Here is a 9,531-nt window from a genome sequence, read left to right as displayed (position 1 = left end):
AAAAAAAAAAAAAAGATTTTATTTATTTGAGGGAGAGGGGGAAGCAGACTCCCTGCTGAGAAGAGAGCCTGACTTGGGACTCAATCCCAGGACCCTGGGATCATGACCCTAGCCAGAGGCAGACACTTAATTGACTGAGCCACCCAGGCGTCCTTAGTGACCTCTTAAAAACATAAATCTGCTCTTATTTCTCCCCTAGCCAAAACCTTTCCAGTGGCCTTATATCATATTAAAAAAAAAAAAATCAAACATCTCACCATGGTCTGCTAGACTGTAGGTGATCCGGCCCTGGGCTGTCTCCCCATCTCATTTCCTAGTCTTCTCCTTGACGTACTGCACTCCTTCCTTGCTGTTCTTACAATGGTCTGAGGGCCAAATGCAGCCTACCACCTGTTTTCTGTTGTGTCTGCAGTTTGTTTTCTTAACTTTTTGAAGTAATTATAGATTCATATCTAGTTGTACAAAATAATACCCAGATCTCATATACTCTTTACCCAGTTTCCTATAAAGGCAACGTCTTGCATAACATAGTGCAGTATCACAACCAGGGGATTGCTATTGGTAAATCTACTCACCGTATAGCCAGTTATTTCTCTACTGATCCCAACCACTACTGGTTGATCCCAACCATTAGTCTGTCCTCCATCTCTATATTTTTGTCATTAAAAAAATGTTATATAAATGGGACCTATTTTAGTTTGGGCTGTTATAATAGAGTACTGTAGACTGGGTACTGTAAACAACTTATTTCTTAGTTCTGAATGCTGGAAGTCCAAGATTAGGGTGCCAGCATGGCTAGGTTCTGGTGAAGGTCTTCTTCCTGGTTTACAGATAGCCACTTTCTCATTGTATCCTCACATGGCAGACAGAGAGCACACAAAGGACCTCTCTGGCCTCTTCTTATAAAGGCACTAATCCCATTCATGAGGGCTCCACCCTTATAACCTAATAGCCTCTCACAGGCCCCACCTCCAAGTACCCTCACACTGGGGATGAGATTTCAACATAATGAATTTGGTGGTGGGGGGGGGGAGACACAAACATTCAGTCCATAACAAGATCATATAATATGTAACCTTTTGAAATTGCCTCTTTTCACTCAGTATAATTCCCTTGAGATCCATCTAAGTTGTTGTATGTACCCATAGTTTATTCCTTTTTTTTTTTTAAAGTAATCTCTACACACCCAACGTGGGGCTCGAACTCACAACCCCAACATCAAGAGTGGTATGCTCTATCAACTGAGCCAGCCAGGTTCCCCTTTTTGTGCATTCTTTTAAAAACTGTTAAGGTTTTTTAAATAACAGTTTTATTGAGATAAAACTCACACACTATACAATTCACTATCAAAGCGTACAATTCAGTGGTTTCTAGTATACTCACAGAGTTGTGCAACCACCACCACAATCAATTTTGGAACATTTTCATCACCCAAAAAGAAACTCCATACCTATCTGCAGCTGCTCTCGTTTTCCCCAAATTCCAAGCCCTACGCAACCACTAATCTACTTTTTGCCTTCACAGATTTGCCTATTCTAGACATTTCATATAAATGGAATTATATAATACGCGGACTTTTGCCCTTGGCTTCATAAACTCAGTACAATGTTTTCAAGGTTCAACCATATCGTAGCATGTATCAGCAGCACCCTGTTTCCTTTTATTGTTGAATAATATTCCATTGTATGGATATACCACATTTTATTTATCCAATCACCAGTTGATGGACATTTGAGTTGTTTCCACTATCATGAATAATGCTACTATGAGCACTCAAGTATAAGTTTTTTGTGTAAACATGTTTTCATTTCTCTTGGGTATATATCTAGGAGCAGCATTGCTGGGTCCTATGGTAATTCTATGTTTAATGTTTTGAGGAACTGCTAGCCTATTTTCCAAAGCAGCTGTACCATTTTATATTCCTACCAGCAATGTATAAAGGGTTTTCAATTTTTTTATATCCTTGCCAACACTTTTCAGTGTCTGTATTTCAATTATAGACAACTGGTGAGTGTTAAATAGTATCTCACTGTGGCTGTGCTTTGCATTTCCCTAAGGGCTAATGATATTGAGCATGTTTTCATGTGCTTATTAGTCATGTGTTAATCTTCTGAGCTATGTCCAAAGAGATCATTGGCTATTTTCTAATTGGTTTTATTATTGACTTGTAATTAGTCTTTATATATTCTAGATACAAGTCCCTTACCATATACATGATTTGCAAATATTATCTCCCATTCTGTGGATTGTCTTTTCACTCTCTCTCTCTTTTTTAAGATTTTATTTATCTATTTGACACAGAGAGAGCGCACAAGCAGGCAGAACTGCAGGCAGAGGGGAAGAGAGAAGCAGGCTCTCTGCACAGCAGGGAGCCCGATGTGGGGCTCAATCCCAGGACCCTGTGATCATGACCCGAGCCAAAGGTGGATGCTTAACCGACTGAGCCAACCAGGCGCCCCATCTTTTCACACTCTTGATGGTGTCCTTTGAAGCACAAGTGTTTAACCTTGATTATATCCAATATATCTATTTTTTTAATTTGTTATTCATGATTTTGGTATGTTATCTAAGAAACCATTGCCTGATGCAAGATCACAAAGGTTTACATACATGTTTTCTTCTAAAAACTTTATGGTTTTAGGGGCACCTGGGTGTTTCATTGATTGGCCAACTCTTGATTTTGGCTCAGGTCCAGGTGTCACTCTTGATCTCAGGGTCCTGGGATCTGTGCTCATTGGGGAATCTGCTTGAGGATTTCCCTCTCCCTCTGCTCCTCCCTCACCTTTCTCTCTCTCTCTCTCTCTCTCTCTCAAATAAATAAATCTTAAAAAAAAGTTTTATGGTTTCGGGTCTTACGTTTAGGTCTGTGATTCATTTTGAGTTAATTTTTGTAAATGGTGTGAGGTAAGGATCTAACTTCACTCTTTTGCATGTGGCTATCCAGTTGTCCCTGCACCATTTGTTGAAAAGCTATTCTTTCCTCACTGAATGGTCCTGGCATCCTTGTTGAAAGTTGAATATAGGTATATGGGAGTTTATTTCAGGACTCTCAATTCTATTTTATTGATCTATGTCTAATGCTATGCTAATACCACAATGTTTTGACTACAGTTACTGTTGAGTTTTGAGAGGGCTTTTTGTCAATATGTGGTTTGCAAATATTTTCTCTGTAGCCAGTCTCTTTACCATCTTCACTGGGTCTTTTGCAGAGCAAAAGCTTTTAATTTTGGTGAGGCCCAATTTATCTTTCTTTTTTTTTTATGGTTTATGCTTTTGATGTCAAGCCTCTTCCTGTGCTTATAAATAAAGTTTCATTATAACACACCCATGCCCATTTGTTTACATAATGTCTGTGGCTGCTTTAACATATGACAGCAGAGTTGAATAGCCTAAAATACTGTCTGGCTCCTTACAGAAAACCTTGTGGACTCCCTGCCCTAATCTGCTAAGCCTTTCTACTCCAGCACCTTTACATCTACTCTTCCCTTCATCTGAAACACTTTTTTCAGATCTTCTCATGGCCGGCTGCTTATTGTCACTCAGCTTCCTGCTCAAATTCATGTTGGACAGGCCTTCTCTGATCACATTATTTATGCAACCTATCTTCTCATCCCAGCATCTAGGCCTTTCCCTGGCTTTATTTTTCTTCATGGAATGTATCACTTCCTTTGCCAGAATATAAGCTACACGAGGGTAGTTCTTGGCACCAACAGTACCTACCAGAGGTACTATTTGAAATATTTGAATGGATAAATGAATCATAGAGAATCATCACAGTTTTGAGAAAAGCAATCTTACTCCATAAATTATTTTATTAGGGGAACAATACTTGAATAAAAGAACTATGTATCTGATTCCCATCATAATTTGTATAAGTGATGTTTATGTGTCATTTTACGTCTGTGGTATTCCTTAACATAGTAAGCCGAGGAGTTACAGAGGGCTAGAAGGCAAGGATGTTTGAATGTCTTTAGATTTATTTTTCTTTTTTAAGATTTTAGTTATTTATCTGTCAGAGAGAGAGAGAGGGCATAGAGCAGGGGGAGCAGCAGACAGAGGGAGAAGCAGGCTCCCCGCTGGGCAGAGAGCCCAACGTGGGCCTCAATCCCAGGACCCTGAGATCATGACCTGAGCCTCAGGCAGACACTTGACCGACGGAGCCACCCAGGTGCCCCTAGATTTAGTTTTCTAACTCTGTAGTCCTTCCTGATCTCCTCTTGAACCTAAACTAAAATCCAATGGGTGAATAATACTGTAAGTTATATTTTTCACGCTGTGATTGATTTCTCCTGATTGTCTTTGGATTCTAAACCTCTTGATCTGTCTATTCGAACAACGTAAAACAAAAGAAAAGAAAGAGGACTTTGGTATAAAGACACTGATCACAGGCCAGCTCTAGCATGCTCTAGTTAAGTGACCTTGAAAATTTATCTCAAGATCTTAAACCTTGAATTCAGATAATAACATCTGCCTCACAAATCAATGTATGTAAATAATCGGAAGTTTAATATTTTCTATATGCCTATCTTCTGGCACAGAGCTCCTAAAACCCTTGTGATTTCCTAAGCGATAAGAATACTAGGAGCATCTCTTGTTCTAATATTTGTCTTTGACCCTGTCCCTGACACAGAGATCCTAAGACCCTTGTAAATTCCTAAGTGATGAGAGCACTAGAAGCATCTTTTGTTCTAATGAAGTGACTCATTACATTAATGAGAGGACTCCTGGATGGGGGCTGGTCACCAGAAAGACCAAACTATGGTCAGAAGCTTGGAACTTTCAGCCCTACCCCCCTCATCCTCCAGAGCAGGGAGAGGGGCTAGAAACGGAGTTAATAATTAATCATACCTACGTGAGGAAGCGCCATAAAATCCCAGTAGTAGGGGTTTCGGAGAGCTTTCAGGCTGGTGAACAAACGCATACTGGGAGAGTGACTCACCCCAAGTCCGGGAGGATAGAAACTCCTGCACTCGGGAACCCCCAGACTTGCCCTATGTATCTCTCCATCTGCCTGTTCATCTGTGTCCTTTATCATCTTCTTTAATAAACTGGTAAACATACGTAAGTGTTCCTGAGTTCTGTAAGCCGCTCCAGCAAATTAGTCAAACCCAAAGAGGGGGTTGCTGGAACCTCTGATCTACCGCCAGTTGGTCAGAAGTATGGGTATAACCAGGGCTTGCAACTGGTGTCTGAAGTGTGTGAGTGTGTTGGGGGGAGGGTCAGTCTCGTAGGACTGGGCCCCTAACCTGTGGAATCTGATACTGTCTCCAGCTACGATAGCGTCCGAATTGAATTAAATTGTAGGACAACTAAGTGGTGTCACAGAAAATTGCTTGGTGTGAGGAAAACCCTCCACACATTTGGTGACCAGAACTGACGTGTTTTGTGTGAGCAGTAAACAAGATCCAAAGGAAAGAATCACAGCAGAGGAGAACCGGATTTTTCCCTACAGAGCTAAATACCTTGCCAAGTACTTAGAATATATGTTCTAGTTTAATTGTTACAATAACTGGCAAAGAGAGATGTCATGCAAAGAGCTAATTATGGTGTAGCTAATAGATATGAAATAGGACAAACTTGCACAGCCATTTGTATCTGGCTATGTCAAAATGACCTTCTTAAAAGTAAAGTCACTGTTTTTAATGCCAGTAACAACAGCAACAACCATCTTAAACCTTTACTTACCCTTAATTACCATCAAGATTCAGGAGACTTTGGGATGTTTAATTTCTGAATTATTGGGATGTTTCATAGATATGTAATTCTTTTAGAATAACACAACAACAATATATGATATCTTAATAATGATAAGGCTGGCATAATTAGAAGCCCACAAATAACAGATGTAGACAATTCTGTGATTTTTGAAACGGAAATCAAAGTAAAGGGTCTAATCTAATTATTAAATAAATATGCAGTGGGGGGACTAGATAGGGGTCTGGGATGGCAGGGGCACGGTGGCTTTCCTCTTAATTGGTCGAGAAGTGAACACATTGTAAAAAATAACCACTCTAATTTCCGTGTTTCATATCTTGCTCTTGTAGCGCTTCCTCTAACGTCTCTCCAAAGTAGTCTCAACAACTGTCATGTAAATGTATCGTCTTTTAAAATGTGTTGACTTTTATACTTTTCCAAAATGTACATCTTTTGGAAAATAGGCTAAGGGAAAGCGATTGCTCCCCCTCTTTTCTTCCCTTAGTATGACTATTAAAAAGTTCAGGGAAAAAGAATCAGGTAGTCTGAGATGCCAGCCATTCAAGATACCAATGAATTCCCAGAAACAACCTTATTTAAAGTCTTTCTAGACGTGATCACAAGTGCCTGACTTCAGGCAATATGTGATTTTAGCCACCTGATGATGTCTACCCTATCCCATCTCATTCCAAAGCATGAATACCTTTTTGGGGATGCTTATCACAATGCTTCGCAAGTAAGAGGACTCAGTTTCCCTCTAGAGCCTGTTCTATAAGAGTTCTTACCATCGTGCGTTCATATATTACTCTGTATTACTCTTCACACCTCCACAGCCACACTTCTTTTCAAAGACATTCCCCCAAGACCAGTTATGTATAATTTTACCAAGGCCTGTTTGCAATTACAATGCTGAACATGGATATTCTATCATTCTTATTACTCTTGATAATATTAAAGCATAAAACACCACCAGTGGCAAATACTAATTAATTGTGAAAAGAGAGAATGTGGGAATGTACCAAGTCTACTGGCTGCAATAGTCTCTCCCACCACCACTTATGTATGTCATACACGATCAAGACAACAAAAGTTTAGGAAGATGATAGGTATTATGATTATTAACACAACCATGACAAAACAGTTTGATAACAATCTGACAAATTCTTAATACTCACATCCTGTTTGTTGCTCTCCATCTCTCTGCTATACTAAGAATTGATTCTCCCTCCAATTCCTCTTCAGGGTACTGCTTCCTGTAAATTGTAATTGGCTAGTTATTTATTCGCTCTATCTACTTAAACTCCTTGAGAGCTTAAGTATGACTTAGCCCACCATTGGGCACACCAATAAATACTTGGGGAAGAATGTGAAACCTTGACAGAATTCTAATGATGTCTTAGATTAACTCAATTCTGGGGTCTTCAACAAAGTTCTTTCCTCTTGTTCAGTAGCCGGTGGGAAGAATTTTATCAAGTTAAGGGTTCTGGGGAGAGAAAAGGGACAGAGCTGGATATGGTGAAAATGGAACCTCTATATTTTGAGTCATTGCTTTGTCATCAACTAGTGGTTTCCCCATTAGCAAAATAAGCAGGGGTTACGTAATCTTGCTGTTACAAAATTCTGGGACTTAATGTGGCTTATTTTGTCATATAAAATTTAAAATATTGGAAATAAGCCACTTTTGGCTTGGAAATGGCCTAAAGTGCTTCAGTGAGCTGCAGTGCCGTCAGAAATCATGATTCTGGGGGGCCAGGGTGGGTCAGTCGTTAAGCGTCTGCCTTCGGCTCAGGGCGTGATCCCGGCGTTCGGGAATCAAGCCCCACATCAGGCTCCTGTCGGGAGCCTGCTTCTTCCTCTCCCACTCCCCTTGCTTGTGTTCCCTCTCTTCACTGGCTGTCTTTCTGTCAAATAAATAAAATCTTAAAAAAAAAAAAAAAAAAAACATGATTCTGCTTAACCAGTTACGAAGTCGTGAGTCTGTTCCCTCCTCTCCTGAAGTGGATGCATAGCTGTGGGGATCAGCTGGGATGACACATGTTGAAGCACCAGTGTTATTTCCTGAGTTTATCAGGAGGAGGCAGAGAATTAGGACAGACCATTCCTCGGACTATTCCATACCCTCCCTGTTACTTCTCCTTTCCCTTTCTCTCTTCAAACTTCTCACCCCAGTCTCATCTCTCTTCTTTCCTCTGTCTGCTACTTCTTATCTTCTAGGTCATCCTCATTTGGGGTGGGGGGTGGGGGGAGGGGACAAAACCAGAAACAAAGAAACAAAAAACGGCCCATAACTCTTTAAACTCGAGTAAATATAGTTTTCTTAAAAAGGGAGATGCTACTTGGTTATTCATGAAATTCAGATGAATTCTTCTTGAAAACAAATGGAAATTCTAAATTTAGTCTATGTATTAAACTGGGACAAAATTAATAAGAGCATTTTGCCAAGGGCACCTGGCCTTACTCCCCTTCTCTTACAGTTCAGGAATAAAGCACTAAAGGAATGGATGATCCATAATTTTCTAAGAAAATTCCACTTTTCATCTTGCAAAAACCTACAAAATTAATCTCATCTGCACAGAAGTTAAACTCCTGGTAGACATCTTTCAAGTTCCCTCTGCCTGGACCATTCTTCGTGGCTCCTTCACTTCCTTCAGGTCTCTGGTCAAAAGATACTTCTTTGGAAAGGACTTCTCAGACCCACCGCATTCCCTTCCCCGGATTTAATATATACCATCCCTTCTCCCTCGCCCGGGTTAATACAACAGTCCCCTCCCCATCTCTTATTGTGTATTTTCTTCATAAGATTTATCACCGTGTTTTCTTGTCTGTCTCTTCGCTAGAATATAAGCTCCAGGAGGGCAGGGCCATTGTCTACCTGGTACACAGTGGGATCCCCAGTATTTAGAACAGGGACTGAGACACAATAGGTCCTCGGGAAATAACCAATATTCTCTCCAATACTCAGAGGCGACTTGCTGGTTTCTCCAGAGCCGCAGGACCCCTTTTCCCTCAGCCCAGCCCAAGTCTGGGTCACCACCCCCCTTTACCCGATCCCAGCTCGCGGGCTGGTCCTCCCACCTGCCGGCCACTGGGACAGCGCAGCGCGCCCACCACCCGGACCCGGCAACTGCAGTTGGGCCCTGCGGCTCCGCTCAACCGCCCATCTCCGGGGCCCCCCAGGCTTTTCCGCTGGTCCCAGGCCGCCGCGCCCGGGAGTGGCAGTGACGGGGCCACTGCGCTTCCGCCGGGCTCGCTGAGCAGCCGTTAGGACCCCCGCTCTGCTGCCAACTGCCAAGGATTCTTTTCTGATGGATCCGTTGATGCCGTAGTAAAACGTGACTCGTTTATCCGGCTCCCTCCGGAAAGAAGACGCGCGCTCCCACCCGCGGGCTGCGCCGGGGTCCCGCTCTCGAGTCCCGGCCACCGCGGCCCCAGCCCTACTTCTCACCTTCGCACCAAACTGACCAGCCCTGGAGGCCGCCGCCAGACCCATCCGGCGTCTTCGGACGAAGGCGGCTGGGAACCCTTTACGGGGAAACAGTGCTGGGCCCCACCACCCTTAAAGTCGCCGTTAGGAGGGTGTTAACATTTCTGCTTTAAGAGATACCCGTCCCCCTCACCGCCCCCTCGCCCCCGAGATGGTGCCCCCAGATATCCCCGCGGGGCGGGCCGCAGTGGGCGCCGAGAGGGCGGAGTGGGGCGCGCGGGGGGGGGGGGCAATTCCTGGTAGTTCTTTTGGCCCCAGTGGCTGTTTTCTGATGAAAAGCCCAACTGCCTTTCTTTCCACCTCCCAGAAAGGACTCTTCCGAGTTTCCAATAAAAGTCGTGCCCTGCTGCCCT

At 42.7% G+C, this 9,531-nt stretch overlaps 1 long non-coding RNA gene across 1 annotated transcript in view; it reads right to left on the bottom strand.

The window, feature by feature from the left end:
• LOC121105393 overlaps positions 1–9,133 on the bottom strand; it is a 14,543-nt gene extending 5,410 nt beyond the window's left edge. Inside the window, exons 1-2 of the long non-coding RNA XR_005837831.1 lie at positions 8,770–9,133; positions 6,870–6,947 (exon numbers count right to left, since the gene is read on the bottom strand). This is a non-coding gene — a long non-coding RNA (uncharacterized LOC121105393). The remainder of the gene's footprint in view (positions 1–6,869; positions 6,948–8,769) is intronic.
• Positions 9,134–9,531: the final 398 nt, after the last annotated feature.

Source organism: Ursus maritimus, unplaced genomic scaffold (genome assembly GCF_017311325.1).
Source record: "Ursus maritimus isolate PB19 unplaced genomic scaffold, ASM1731132v1 scaffold_26, whole genome shotgun sequence".
NCBI classification, from domain to species: Eukaryota; Metazoa; Chordata; class Mammalia; order Carnivora; family Ursidae; genus Ursus; species Ursus maritimus.
Note: the sequence above shows the minus strand (reverse complement) of the source record. Positions and strands in the feature narration are given on the sequence as shown.